At 47.3% G+C, this 14,550-nt stretch overlaps 1 protein-coding gene across 5 annotated transcripts in view; it reads left to right on the top strand.

The window, feature by feature from the left end:
• The window catches only part of Kdm2b (lysine demethylase 2B), a 118,560-nt gene that overhangs the window by 67,634 nt on the left and 36,376 nt on the right, over positions 1-14,550 (top strand). The window lies entirely within an intron of this gene.

The raw sequence follows: 14,550 nt of genomic DNA, 5'->3' as shown, positions 1-14,550 counted from the left end.
TTTGGCAGAAAGGCTCTGCTGGATCGCCAAATGCAAGCCAAAAAAAAAGAAAGACAGAATTATCTGAGCTCAGGGTATGGCTGAATGGTGGAACTTCTGCTTGGCATATACAACATCCTTGCTTCCTTCTCTAAGAAAATATTGTTATGAATTAGCCCCAGTGGGTGTTTTGCCAATTTTTTGACCCTTTTTTTTTCTTGTATTATAAATGACGCTCAGAAGAACCTTGTAAACCTATAGGCACTGTCAACAGGGACAGCCATTTGAAACATGACTTGTATGTGTAAAATATACAGCTGGTTTCAGAGACAGCACAGGAAAAATGGAAGCTACCTTATTAATGTTCATATTATTTTAACTAGTGCCTCCTGCTTATACAAAAAAAAGAAATGCCCAGTAAAATTTGGATATCCTATGAAGAACAAATAAATTCTCTGTGTGGGTGTGTCCTGGCCTTGATCAACCCAGAGAGGTTTTCCTGCCTCAGTCCCCCTGCCTAGTCAGGATTAAAGGCCCATGCTGCAGAGCGATCCTTTCAACCAGCTACGGTGATATAAACCTATTATCTCAGCATTTGGATGGTTGAGGCAGGAGGATTAAGGATTTGAGGCCAGCCTCTGTCACATAGCACATTTGGGGCTAGCCTGGGATACATAGGGCTCTGACTTAAACCAAGCAAAAATCAGCTGCAGATATGGCTTAGTGATAGTGAGGTCCAGGTTCAGTCTCTGGTACCAGAGGGGGAAACTTGAAGTACATCTGTGGCTCATCTTGTTTCTCTGTCCAGTGGCGCTTTTCCTGGTGTTTCTTTTCCCATTGTTTGATTATTTACCCAAAAGTCTATTTCTAAATATGGGATTGCTTGGGGGGGAAAGGGCATCCATTATTTGGGGCTATTATTGAATTTCCCAAAGCCTAGGATAGCAAAAACTGAGATCCGCCCCACTTGGTAGGAAGGGTTATAGAACATGGTCTATGTGTCAGTCCACAAACTATTATAGACAGTGACCTGAGCGGCTGGCTGGGCTTGGGGTCATGTTATTGGGACTTTCAATAACAAAGTAAGACTCTGCTAAAGTCTCCCAAGTGCCCGGATCAACACACAGGGCCAATAATTATTAATTAAGCATATATATATATATATGTATATGTTTTGGTCTTTTGTGTGTCTCTGCCCACAAAAGCCAAGCCCGATGGGTGCTCGGAGGTGACCAGTTCAGAGAGGCGCACCACGTGCCTCAGGCCACACCGTTTATGAGCCTGTCTTTTTTCTGTCAGGCCTTTCTGTGAGAACCCAGTGAAGTGTGGTGGAGGGAAGCAGAAGGAGCGCAGCGCCACACTTGAGCATTGGGGTTAAAAAGTTAACAGGAAAGGAAGGGATGGCTGACTGACTTGGCTGCCTGGGCCACACCAGGTCTCTGGGTTCCCAGGTTTGCAGTCCAGCTCCCTTCCAGTTTGATGCCTTCGGGGTTGGAAGATCAAAGGTGCTCACCAAGGCCACCAGGATGCTAGGCAAGGGAGCAGGGTCTGCCCTGGGTCCGGTTACCCTACGAGTAATTAATGCTCAAGGGTGAATGGCAAGATGTGCTTTGATCTCCCACCTCCCTTCGGGAGAACAAAGCCCATTTCTGGAACTGATTAGGTGCTGAGGGGTCCCTTCTGGTGGGATGTCCTTTAACTCCAGGATGTCACTGATCCCCATTCGTCACCCCCCCAAATTGGCTGTTTCCACGAGTGACATTGGACTTGTTTTGATCTGTCTGCACTCTGCCTGCTGGCTTTTATAGCTAGGTGGTGGGATGGGGGGGGGGGGTTCCTGTTTGTGACCCGGGGAGCAAGGCTCTGCTTGTTTGAAGCCCAGTCTCTGACTGTGGCCCTATTACTGAGCTGAAACTTCTGCTCACCAGACAGAGACTTCAAGCCATGAGCTTGCCTGGTATCTTTTCCAAGGAAAAGACCCAAAGAGGAGATTGAGACACAGCTACTCCCCTGGCAAGACAGCTGTTGAAGCCTTCTCCTTATTACTCTCACCCGTTTTGGGCATCGGGGTTGAGACACAGTTTCTCTGTGTGGCTGTCCCGGAACTTGCTCTGTAGACCAGGCTAGCCTTGAACTCAGAGAGCTGCCTGCCTCTGCCTCCCGAGTGCAGGGCGGCCACCATGCCCTCTGAGGATGTCACAGGGTGGGTGCAGGTTGTGAGAGGAAGTGACCCAGGTCCTTTGTCATCTGTGTTTTTGCTTCGTTCCTCTTCCTCTGCATTTGAGCAGATTAGGTATGGGACGCCTGATGATGAGTCTGGGGTCTTCTGGCTGTGATGTGTATGACTCTGAAAAGGCCAGGCTATTCAGTCAAAGGCAGGAGAACTTCCTGTGTCATACTTGAGCAATTGAGAGAAACTAAGTGAATAAAATCTATGGTGGAGCAGTTCATTGTTTCCTCTGCTTGGGGCTCTGTCAACTTCCTAGAGAGGCAGGGTAGTCTAATGAAGGCCAGTCCTTAGCCTGGGGCCATCAACTTCGCCTGGGAAACTTGTTAAAGGTAGCAAGAGCAATCCGGGTTCCATTCTAAGGTCAAAGCTCCCTACCCTGACTGAGGTACAAAGCACAGCCTTGTGTCAAAAGTGAGATGGATCGATCAACAGGAAAGGAGTGTCACCGTATCTTAGCAACCTGAATTTGATGCTTAGAACCCACATGGTAGAGGAGAGAACTCTTGCTAGTTGCCTGATGACACACATACACCTTCTGTGTCTGTCTGTCTGTCTGTGTCTCATGCGCGCAAAATGAGTGAATGGATGAATGAGTGTATGAATGCATAAATAAATATTTTTAAGGTTTGTCTTGGGTCATGCTGAGCCCTAGGAATCTCTACTTCTGAGAGCTTCCAGATTATTCCAAGTGCATGAGCATGTGTCAGGCACCCCTGGTCACTGACACCTGGCTCTGCCATTGACTAGCGAGTCAAAGCCTCAGTTTACCTAGCTGTAAAAGGGGCTAAGCAGTATGACTCCGGCACAGTGGCTGTAAGATACTGTCTGTAAAGTATCTTTATAGAAAACACATGTGTGGAGGTGTACACCCATGGTATGTGCTGCCTTTGGGAGGTAGAGGAGGGACAAGCTATACAGGAAGTTCAAGGCCAGCCTCAGGCAAACAAACAAGCCAGTGGCATAAAACCCCAGCAGCTAGGTGATAGCTATTCTAGTCCTGCAGAGTTGTGACATTTAAGCTCTCTTAACAACAGGCTGGTGATTCTCTGATGGGCTAACTCAGGAGATGAGTTTAAAGCCTGTCTACTTAAGACTGAGAGGCAGCTTTTTTTGTTTGGTTCTGTTGGTTTTGGTCTTCCCTTTTTGTTTTTTTGTTTGTTTTTGAGATAGGGTCTCTTTTTTTGTTTTTTTGAGACAGGGTTTCTCTGTATAGCCCTGCCTGTCCTAGAACTTACTCTGTAGAGTAGGCTGGCCTCGAACTCAGAAATCCGCCTGCCTCTCCCTCCCGAGTGCTGGGATTAAAGGCGTGTGCTACCACGCCCGGCTTGAGGTAGGGTCTCTTCTATCAAATTTGTAGCCACTGACCTTGAATTCCTGATCCACCTGCCTCCACCTCCCAAATGTTGGGATTGAAAGCATGCTCCACCATGCCTGGCCTGTGCAGCTTAATTTCTGTGATGTTCTTATTACTTTTTTATAATGAGCTGGTGCATCCTGGTTTGGGGGGTGAGAAATGGGAAGGGAGCGCTTAAGAAGCTGTCTTCTTTTTTTTTTTTTTTTCTTTTTTAAGAGTACACTGCTGCTGTCTTCAGACACACACTAGAAGAGTGCATGGGATCCCATTACAGATGGTTGTGAGCCACTCTGTGGTTGCTGGGAATAGAACTCTGGACCTCTGGCAGTTAGTGCTTTTATCCCTGAGCCAACTCTCCAGCCCCAGAAGCTGCCCTCTTTCATCTCTTCCTTTTTACCCTGGTGGTGAGAAACCCCCGGCTCTTCAGCAAGGAGTGTAGCTACTTTTTTGTTTTTTTTTGGTTTTCCCTTACAGGGTTTCTCTGTAGCCCTGGCTGTCCTGGAACTCACTCTGTAGACCAGGCTGGCCTTCAACTCAGAAATGCCTGCCTCTATGTCCCAAGTGCTGGGATTAAAGGCGTGTGCCACCACTGCACAGCAGGCAGCTATTCTTTTAGAATGTGCCCTTGGGGCCTGTAGTTAGCAGAGACACTAGGTCAAGGTCTGAGGAGGGTGTCAAAGGCCAAGGCTTTCAGCTGTCTGAACCTTTGCAGTTCTCTAGGAACAAGACAGGCCTTATTTTAGCCCCATGGGGCAGCAACTCTCGGGCAGGGACTAAGTGGCTCCCAGTACAGCAAGGAAGTAGCCGTTAGAAGCGGCACACGGAGTCCAGAAGAGCAGAGAAGGCAAGCGAAGGGTCTTTGATATGCTTTTTTTTTATGTGGGTGTCCCTTCCATGTCTCTGTGCACCACGTGCTTTGCAGTGCCCTCGGAGGCCAGAAGAACGCGTCCCATCCCCAGGGACCGGAGTTACAGGTGGTTGTGGATGCTGGTAGTGGAAGTGAGGTTGTCCTTCCAGGAAAGCAACCAGTGCTTTAAAACCACTGAGCTTCTCTCTCTCTCTCTCTCTCTCTCTCCAGCCCCTAGGATGGAATGTTTAAAGTCTCTGTTCTGGAAACTAATCGCTGTTGGGAAAACTGTTGCTCAATATCTCCCCCCCCCCCCCCCGTCTCTCTGGCTCTTTCATTCTCTTTGCCCCCCTCTTCCAGAACGATCTCTGAACCGTGGAGGACGTGACTGTAGACGTGCAGCTAAGACCTATGGCTAAGAAATAGGCCACCATTATCAGTACCAGTCGCCGGGTCTCAGGAGCTTCCCCAGTGGCTAAGGCTGACAGCGAATGATCTATACACGGGGGTTTAGTAAGGCAGTTTCGCAGGCACATTCACACCCAGATCAAAAAACCACAGCAGTGCCTTCCCCCTTGGCTCCTGTGATCTTTCCAGCCACGGGTTTTTATTCTGGCTTACAGTACCAGGCTTAAACTCCATCTTGTGGAACAGGTCTTAAGTCCAACTGGAAGCTGAGCCACTGTGACCCAAGCAGCCACATCACACCCGACATGTTGGTGGTTTAGCAAGCTGGCTCCATAACCAAACAAGGTGGTGGCAGGAAAGAAAGCCATCCAGTGGGAGTTTAGTTAAGTTCCTGCTTAAATTCTTCAGGTCCTTCAGTCAAAACATGTATGTGCAGTGTTCTCATAAGGTCTCACAGGCTACTTCTCCTTCAAACAGCCACAGTAGCGATAGCTTTTATGCTTTGTTGGGCCTAGGGGCTTCCCTGGCCAACAGAGGCCCAGTCCTGGTGCTGGTGTTCACGTCTAGTAACCCGACAGAGCTTTGGAGTGTCTGTTCCCACCCATGTAGGGCACCATTAGGTCTTAAGCTTTTAGCTGTTGTTTAATACCCCATCTTTTTTTTTTTTTTTTTTTTTTTAAATTTGCCCAGCCCACTTGGTTAGTTGACAGTACCTTCGTCCCTGGTTGTCTTCAGCCCAGTTCTGTACATTGACACTTGGGTAGTGGCTGCCTCTTGTCACCATGGACACCCAAATATAACAGAGTTGGGTAAGGCTCTTCATGGTGGCTCCCCCTGTTGCTCGATTGCTTGAAGTGCTTGTAAGAGGCCTGTGGCTGTGTCCACACAGGTGAGGGCATGTTTGTATCCCTCCCTGATGGGCATGGGTCCCATGGGAGCCTTCCTGCCCATCACGCACGGTACAGGTTGATTTGTGTTTGAGTCCCATCAGAGCATCCTCTTGTCAAGGCCGTCACAGGAAACAGTTCTCAGATGACAGCATGCAAAAATGTCAGTCTATTTCACAGGAATACCATCAAACCTACCCATTTTCCAACCTGTGTTGGATCCCCTAGGACCAGACTTTATATGGACCCAGTGGGTAGCTTCCAAGGGTACCTAAGGGGAAATGGCCCATACCCTGGTAAGGGCATCTGCTTCCTGATTTCCTGGGGCTGTGGGGCTGCCACGTGGAAAACTACAATGGGTTCCTGTTGAATTCTGTTAAATATTTCTTTCCATATCTGTTGCCCCCATAGTGTCCAACTCAGCATCTACTATTTTCCTTTTCTCAGTGGGCCGTCGGTCAACCAAGGCCTCTCTATGTACAGCCTGACTGTCAGTAGAGATCATCACAAGCCAAGTCTCAGCCCATTGGCTACTTCTGTCTTCTCCTTTCCTAGACACATGGCATCTGGGTTCATGCATATTGCTGCAGTTACCCATACTTGTTTTGATGTACCGACTAACTGTGTCTGTGTCCAGAGCATTTATAGGGATGGTTGCTATCCCTTTTGGGGACTTTAATTGGTTTCGCTGTTGGTCCCATTACTGGTGGCTTTAAAGGACACTGGGCCTAGGACAGCCTGCGTGGGACTTTGTGGACACCATTCCTTGTTGCAAGTATGCTTGTCACCTTGGTAGAGTTTGCTTCCATGCCACACCAAAAAGGGGGTTGGCCAGGGGGCTGTCAATACAGCCCTTTATTGTGAAGCTGTTCTTACAGTCGCTGTAATAGATTCTACCTGTGGCAATGCTTTATCTACAGCTAACAGTTGCTGTTCTAATGTTGTGCACCCGTCTCTGCCCCTTTCCATGCCTGAGACCAAAACCCTTCTGGAAGTGTCTCCTCAGCCTACTTTTGCCATAGCCCCCAGTTATAGTTTTCTGAACTTCTGGTGACTTCTATCGGGAAAGGACACTGGAGTGTTATTTGTATCAAGTTGACAAGGGGTGGATTGTAGTGGCTATTCCTGATTGTCAACTTGACTATATCTGGAATGAACTACAATCCAGAGTTGCAAGGCTCTGGAGGCTGGGAGATAGAAGTTTCTGACCTGGATCTTGGCACGGAGGTCTTGAGGCATAGTGGCATAGAATTTCAGAAGATTAAGACAGGGAGATCTCTGAGTTCAAGGTCATCCGGGATTAAAGGGGTGGTGGCACACACCTTTAATCTGAGCCATACCTTCTAGAGACCTACAGAAGGACATTGGAAGAAGGAAGATTCACTCTTTGCTTGCCTTGTGGGAGTGAGCGACTGCTAGATCCTTGGACTTCAATCTCAGCTGCTGCTGGCCATTGTTGGGGAGTTGGTTCCCTTACTATATAGAAATTACCCATAAGTTCTGTGACTCTAAAGAACCCTGACTATATAGGGGCCCACAGCTGTTTAGCCTGTTTTACAAGGATCTTCGAATGCTCTAAACCCTCTTTAGCCTTTCTGTCCCAACTCCACATAATATCTTTCTTACCAAGTTCTACAGAGGATGGGCAACTTGTGCGTCTTTATATGTAGCCCAGGTTGTCCTTGAACTCTTGTTTTTTACCTTATTTCACCAATGTCCTTATGTAGGTCTCCAGCAGAAGGTGTGGCCCAGATTAAAGGTGTGTGCCACCATGCCTGCATCTGGGACTTGCCTTTTCCCAAATGACCTTAGACTCAGAGATCTCCTTGTAGGAGTGTTTTGCCTGCATGAATGTCTATACACCATGTATGTGCAGTGCCTGCCGTGGCCAGAAGAGGGTGTTCATCCCTTGAAACTGGAGCTACAGTTATGAGCCACCATGTAGGTGCTTGAAATTGAACCTGGGCCCTCTGTAAGAGAGGCCAGTGCTCTTAACTGCTGAACCATCTCTGGCAACACCATAACCCTTTGTGAGACAAGGTTTGCCTATGCAGTCCTGGCTAGTCTGACAATCCCTGTTGTATCCCAGGCTGACCTCGAACTCACAGCAATCCTTGGCACCCGCTTACCAAATGCTGCGATGCTGCCATGCCTGGCTTAGAGTAGCGATTACATTCTCCTAGTGCTGAGGTGGGAATGAGTCCTTGATTCATGGGGCTTTGAAGGCTTTCAAGTGCCAAGAGTTGGAGTGAGAACCCAGGTCTCTGGGTTATGCAGCCTCTGACAGCACCTGAGCTTGTATTTGTACCTTCTGGTGGGCCTTGGAGCAAGAGTCTCCAATACAGCTGCTCTGCACTTTGCTAGTGGGGTAGATGGAGGCTGGATCATGGTGTGTGTGTGTGTGTGTGTGTGTGTGTGTGTGACTGTAGTTTTACCTGCTGCTGGCCTGTGTAGTTTTAAATGTTCAATGTAAGAATACACCTTGGTTAAATATGGGTTAAACAAACATTGGTGCTTGTTTTCAGGCTCAATCAAGCTTCATTTATAGACTTTCATTTCTGTGATTCTGTCTTTTATCAACTCACACGTAGCCTCCCCAACCATATCTGTTAACCCACAGGTCTTTAAGCAGAAACATCTCTAAACAAGGTTGTAAATGTATTGATGAATTGATTAATTAATTGCTTGATTAAACAAACGATGGGTCAGGGAAGGTGTAACCAGAGTCTGAAACGTACCTAGCCTCTTTCTCCTCTCTAAGTTCTTTGTCAATTCCTCCCCACACACACACACCCATTGGTTTGTTCCGTTGGTTTGAACGGGTGGGTGCCTGGCATTGTGTGCACTGTGCAGGCTATTGGAGATAGACGAACAGCTTTATGCTTGGTCTTCATGGAGCTTGTAGGCTATAACAGAATATGATTAGCCAGCCGTGCTAGTCCCGTGTGGGAAGGATGACTAACGTGTACTGTGGTAAGGTGGTGGGAGGTTTTGACTATGGGGAGATGGGAGGGGCCTGGAAGTTAAGGCTTACAGGTGAAAGATCAGAGGGTTGAGCCCAGGACGCCACACGGATATGGGTGAGTCGGACAGGGCCTTTGGGAGCTAGCGAATGTCCGCAGTCATGGAAAAGAATTTAAATTTGATGCCGAGAGTCTGAGAGAATCATTTTTGGAGGGAATGGCTGTATTGTGATAAAATAGATGTTAACTAAAGTTAACATCCTGGGTGTGGGTAGATGGCTCGCAAGCACAGGGGGCTGGGGGTAGGGGGCTGAGTTACATAGGGGGAAATACAGCTTCTACCTGTATTCCCAGGCAGAGACAGGGGGATTCCCGGGACTTGTGGCCTGGAGTGTCTAGCTGGATCAGTGAACTTCAGGTTCAGTGAGAGACCCTATCTCAAAACCAACCAATCAAGCAAATGATCAAAAATAGGGTGGAGGGTGAAGCCAGAACACAAGTAAGGTTGTGTTCACCCTAACCATTTCCAAATTTTCAGTTGACAGTACTTACACTCCCACACTCCCGGTGTTGTGCGGCCACAAGCCCTATCTGTCTCTGGGGTGTTTCGTCATCACAGATAGAAACCCAGCCCTGGGTCAACTTCTCTTTTCCTCATCAGTTGATCTTAAAGGCTGGGACACCAGGGAGCTGCTAGTTAGGCGTGGATAAGAGTCTAACTTGGCCGAGAGTAGTAGCCATGGAGTTGCTTTGTGTTTGAGGCAAAGAGAAATGTCAGTCCTGTCCCAGGGATTCCATCTACCATGGCAGAAGGGCTTTCTTCTCCCTGGAGACTGAATCATACTGGGTCCAGCATCCTTGCTTTACTCCTTGGCTTCTAGGCTTCGCCCCCCTAGGCTCCCATGTGTCTCACTCGATTGTTTCCACTCCGCTCCCTTGTTAGTTCATCGGGGCCACAGAACACCAAGACTCAGTGGCTTATGTGACAGCACTTCATTGTTCTTTCTGGAGGCCCAAGACTCCACCTGCAGCTAGCAGAGTCTTTAGAAGCTCCTGGTGGCTCCATCTTCATTCCATTGTAGTGGAGCCACGTTGTCTGGACTTTCATTTCCTTGCCAGCCTCTGCCTTCGTTATCTCCCGTGGCAGAGTAAGGCAGAGTATCCTGGGCTCCACATACCTCCAGGTCTTACTACATCCTTTCCGGCATCACCAGGGGGCTCTCCTTTCCTTGGGTTTGTTATTAGGCTCAGTGAATTGGAAGCACCCCTAGGACATGGGAGGGTGGTGGAAGACCACACCAGGGACGTTCATTTCCCCAGCTTTCTCCCTGCAGGATCATCCTTGTTGACTGTGTGGCCACTGAAGGCCACACTGTCTACCCTAACCTTTCCCTCCGTTCATGTTAGTCTCCTACTAAAGTCGTGAAGGACAGACTGATTGTATTTCTTTGCCCCCTGGGCTTTGACGTTAAGATCCACATTTTTGTTGACTATGATTATGCCTGCCCTAAGGGCTAGCTGGTTTTGTGTTGAGACAAGGTCTTACTCAGTAGCGTAGGCTGAACAGTCGATGTACCTAGATTGGCCTCAGACTTAGAGCAGTCCTCTGGCCTCTGCCTGTGCTAGCCTTTTGATACTAGAGATTATCTTATTAATTTTCCCATCATCTCTTTGATTTGATTTTTGGTTTTCTGAGATAGATTCTTTCTACATAGCCTTGGCTGTCCTAGAAGTTAGGATGTAGACCAGGCTGACCTCAAACTGGCAGAGATCTGCCTGTCTTTGCTTCCTGAGTTCTGGAGTTAAAGACCCAATACTCCTGGATCTGTTATTTTAGGTTGAGACAAAGTCTTACTCTGTAATCCTGGCTGGCTTAAAAACTCACTGTCCTTGAACTCCCAAGTACTGTGACAAGAATTGTGTTAACCATGCCTGAGCCATCCATTTTATTAAGTGGTGTATCCAAGTTTTCTCCAAGACACCAAGAGCCTGGGAAAATTATCGTTTCCCCCCAACCCCTATAATTGTTGAATGAATGAACCCAATAGCAAAAATTATCAGAAGTTTCTAAAGATAATGTTTTAGCCACTTAGTTTCATCCTTTTGATCTCTTTGACCTGCACTGACCAAATGCTTCCAAGTCCTGCGGTGACTTCATTGGCTTCTGTCTCTTGCTTTCACGTCACAGTCGTTGGGAGCTGCTAAAAGACCAGTGACTGAAAGAGGAGCTCCCTCAGACTGAGGCAACCCCCTTCAACCTGGGACGATGGTGCCACGCTGGCATTTGTCAGCGTTTATTTGTATCCTTTAGGAACAAGTTATTGGAACCCTAAGGCAGCACTTGGTGGAAATAGCCTGCAATTAAAGTCTGTAGCCAAGGCTTTGGCTTGAGACTGATAACCTGAGCGGCTGTGTTAATAACGAACGCCTCCGACAGGTTCTTGGGAAGCAATTGAGATACCACGGGCTGGAGCCTTTGGTGAGGCCATTCGGGAAGTCTGGCGGGCAGTAAGTGATCCTTTGTCCATTGCTGCTGTTCTATTTCCAGAACAATGACCAATCATTTAGATCTTTTAGATCTTTTAGCCATCAGGTGCAATCATATATTGCAAGTGACTTTTCCTGCCTCCCTTCTCTCCCTCCCTCTCTCTCCTCTCCTTTCTTCTTTCTTCTTGTTTCTAATTAGTTGGTCACTGTTAGGAATGTTTGGCTACATAATCCCTTTAAATAACTCATCTTTCCAATTTAGGAAATCTAGAAAAAAAAGGCAAGATCAGGTGAAATTTATTTGGTTCCTGGTGCTGGGACTAACCTAGGGCATCCCAGCATGCTAAACACACGTGGCACCACTGAGCCACGCCCAGGCCCCTTCCTCATCTTCTTTCTCTCTTCCAGTTAATTTTTGCTTTGTGTTTCTGATGAGGTGAGGGAACCCTTGGTTGCACATAAAGTAGGCAAGGCTTGGGAAGCAGGAGTGAATGAAGTCCAGTTTCCATCATGGCCAACAAATCCAGGTATTAAGTGGGAAGCCTGGGGACACTTAGAGCTACTAAGTGAGACCCTATCTCAAAAGAAAGAAGAAGAAAAAGGATGGTTGCGCCAGGCAGTGGTGGCGCACACCTTTAATCCCAGCACTTGGGAGGCAGAGGCAGGCAGATTTCTGAGTTCCAGGACAGCCAGGGCTACACAGACAAAACCCTGTCTCAGAAAAAAAAAAAAAAGGATGGTTGTTGGTTGGTCTGAGCTAGCCTAAAACTATGTATCAAAAACTGGCCCCAAGCCTGGAGTGGTGGCACATGCCTTTAATCCCAGCACTTGGGAGGCAGAGGCAGGCAGATTTCTGAGTTCAAGGCCAGCCTGGTCTACAGAGTGAGTTTCAGGACAGCCAGGGATACAGAGAAACCCTGCCTCAAAAAACCAAAACAACAACAACAACAAAAACTGGCCCCAGACTCCCACCAGTTCCCCTGCCTCACTTCCGAGAGCTGGGATTACAGACCTGTGCCACCAGATGTCATTTTGAGGCTGAATTCCACTGTGTGTGTGTATATATATACCCCAGTTTTATATATACACCACATTTTGCTTAGCTGTCAACAGATACTTGGCTTTCTTTTACCGTAGTGGGTCCCCCCTACCCCCACAAGGTTTCTCTGAAAACTCAAAAATCCGCCTGCCTCTGTCTCCCAAGTGTGGGATTAAAGGTGTGTGCTACCATGCCCGGCTTCAAAAGATTTAAAAATACATACATGCATACATACCCAGTGTGGTGGTATGTTGCACACTTTTTTAAAAAGATTTATTTATTTATGTATGTGAGTATACTATAGCTGTACAGATGGTTGTGAGCCTTCATGTGGTTGTTGGAAATTGAATTTTAGAACCTCTGCTTGCTCTGGTCCCACTAACTCTGGCCCCAAAATTTATTATTATACATAAGTACACTGTAGCTAACTGCAGATACACCAGGCGCCAGATCTTATTGCTGGTGGTTGTGAGCCACCATGTGGTTGCTGGGATTTGAACTCACCCACTGAGCCATCTCGATAGCCTGGTTGCACATCTTTAATCTCAAATTTTAGGTAAGCCTGGTTGCACACCTTTAATCTCAAATTTTAGGTAAAGGCAGGTGGATTTCTGAGTACCAGGTCAGTCGAGGCTACATGATGAGACCCCTTCTGTACTGAAAAACAAAAGGTGAAGGTGGTGTGGGGCACATTCTTGAGGCAGAGGCAGACAGATCTCTCTGAGTTCAAGTTAACTCACAGAGCTATTGAGCTCAATAAATCTAAAGTTATTTGGCTTATTGGCCTTGGCAGGTGAATTTGGGCAAGACTTGTCTGTATTTTTCCTTGTTTGTTTGCTTCTTGTTTGGGATATGATGATTATCCGTGGATTTTCTTTTTTTTTTTTTTTTTTTTTTAAAGATTTATTTATTATATGTAAGTACACTGTAGCTGTCTTCAGACACTCCAGAAGAGGGCGCCAGATCTCGTTACAGATGGCTGTGAGCCACCATGTGGTTGCTGGGATTCGAACTCTGGACCTTCGGAAGAGCAGTCGGGTGCTCTTACCCACTGAGCCATCTCACCAGCCCCTATCCGTGGATTTTCATTGGTCAGGGAGATGCACATTTGCTCCATCAAGCCATTTTCAATGATGTAGAACAAAAATGGCAAATGAGGGGCTGGAGGGATGGCTCAGCGGTTAAGAGCACTGACTGCTCTCCCAGAGGTCCTGAGTTCAATTTCCAGCAACCACAAGGTGGCTCACAACCATCTTTAGTGGGATCTCATGCTCTCTTCTCTTCTGGTGTGTCTGAAGACAGCAACAGTGTACTCACAGACATAAAAGGAAGGAAGGAAGAAAGGATGGAAGAAACAATCTCCTGGTTAGAAGTATTTATTCTCCCACCCCTGTTTTGATGATGAGTAGCTGAGGTAGTTAACCCCCTACAGTGACAATTTGCAGCTCTTTAAGAGGTAGCTGGTTTCAATTGGCCTGCAGTCCACAGTGAGATTACCTTTCCTTGGCCGGATATGAGCTCACACTGGAGGGGTTGAGAGATCCACCCTTGGAGAGAGTCTGCTCAAAGGTCTGGAGTTGGTGCTAGTGGAGGCTAGGCTTATCCTCAGCTCTGTTTTCTACATGAATTTTTTTTTTGAGGGGTGGGGGAGGGGCTCATTCATTTTGACTAGTTTAGCTAACCCACGGGAAACAGGGCTGCTGAAGAAGATGTGCATATACCCATGCTTAAGCAGTTTTCTTGAAGCCACACTTCTCACTGAGCCTGGAGTTTTCAGATTCAGTCTGCTAGCTTGGACGGCCAACCACTCCGGTCATAAATGACTCCAGCACCCAAGAAACTGAGGCAGGAGAGAACACAAGTTCGGGGTTGGTACGATGGCTCAGTAGGTAAGACTGCTTTCAAGCTGGGCATAGTGGCACATCCGTGCCTTTAATCTAGCAGTCAGAAGGCAGAGGCAGGTAGATCTCTAAATTCAAGGCCAGCCAGGCTACACAGAGAAACCCTGTCCCCAAAAACTAAAAGAAAAACAAACAAAAAAAGCCATGGTACCTGCTTTCAAGCCTACGACCTGGATTTGATCCCAGAGCTCTGTGTGGTAGAAGCTACCCTACAATCTGGCTTCTTCCGTATTCCATGTGGGCACCATTGCAGGTTCATCATCACCAATACACACACACACACACACACACACAGGAAGGGAAAATGTAACAAACCTTTAAAAGAGCAAGCCCAAGGTCAGACTTGAACTAAGTGTCAAGTTCCACGCCAGCCTGAGTTACAGAATGAAACCCTGTTTCAAAAAGAAAGGAAAGAAACTTTAAGAAAGCTTTGTTGATTTTATTTCGTGTGAGTC

The sequence above is a fragment of the Mus caroli genome, unplaced genomic scaffold (assembly GCF_978045245.1).
Source record: "Mus caroli unplaced genomic scaffold, Mus_caroli_1 scaffold_4, whole genome shotgun sequence".
NCBI classification, from domain to species: Eukaryota; Metazoa; Chordata; class Mammalia; order Rodentia; family Muridae; genus Mus; species Mus caroli.
This window is presented reverse-complemented; position numbering and strand designations above follow the sequence as displayed.